This window comes from Elaeis guineensis, chromosome 4 (genome assembly GCF_000442705.2).
Source record: "Elaeis guineensis isolate ETL-2024a chromosome 4, EG11, whole genome shotgun sequence".
Taxonomy (NCBI): Eukaryota; Viridiplantae; Streptophyta; class Magnoliopsida; order Arecales; family Arecaceae; genus Elaeis; species Elaeis guineensis.
The window spans coordinates 10,818,154-10,819,340 of NC_025996.2; positions in this window are offsets into that span (position 1 = coordinate 10,818,154).

Genomic DNA, 1,187 nt, shown 5'->3' on the forward strand with positions numbered 1-1,187 from the left:
TGAGCGTGTATGTGCATGGTTTTGGCCCTCACAAACGAGAAAATATTCGTTGCAATGGTGATACCACGTCACCATTATAATAAATTAATAAAAAATTATAAAATAGGTGAAATATACGAGGGTAATGGGATATTATTTACGAAAATCGATATAATATACGACAATCGATGAAATATAAAGATTTTTATTAGTTTGTAATAAATTTAACATGATATCACCGTTGCAATGAATATTTTTTTCAAACAAATGGCTCAATGCACAGTGAAAAATGGTCATTAACGACGCTATTAAGGTTATTTTACGACGCTAATAAGCGTCGCAATAACTTTACGACGCTTCAAAAGCGTCGCAAAGCGTCGCCTATGTAAGAGTGGAGACGAAAAGCGCCGACGCTTTTTTAAAAGCATCGTTATTTTTTTAACGACGCTTTAAAGCGTCGTAAAATTAAATTTAACGACGCTTTTAGCGTCGTTAATGACAAGCGTTACTCTAAAACGCTTTAAGCGTCGCTGTTATTTAGCGACGCTTATAAGCGTCGTTAAATATTTTAACGACGCTTTAAAGCGTCGAAACAATATAACGGTGCTTTTTAGCGTCGTTAATGACTCCGCATCCTCCACTCTACCAAGACGCTTTTCGAAGCGTCGGCTTTTTTGTCTTTAACGACGCTTATAAGCGTCGTTAAAATTTTTAACGACGCTTATAAGCGTCGTTAAAGGTTTTAAAGAAAAAAAATACAGATTTTATATACAAAAAAAAAGAATACATACATTCCTGTACAAATTATATCAATTATTCAACATAAACCTGTACAATCACCACCATTCACACCTGTACAATCACCACCATTCACACCAAAAGCAAACTTAAATAGCAAATTTAACCAAACCAAAAGATATTATTTTATATAAATAAAAATAAAGTACTAATCGTCCATTACAATCAAGAGTAATATAAATAAATATAAAATACAATAAAAATAAAATAATATCAATCTGCAGGCGGATGGTCGTCGTTGTCTCCACGTGACGTGCCGCTGTCTCGACGGGTGCCTGATGTGCCAGGAGCCTACAAGAAACATATCAAAAGCATGATTTGCATATCTATAAATAAAAATATAAATCATTAAATTAATACAAAAATATATATTTAATAATATGTGTTTACCTGAGATGAACCATACATCT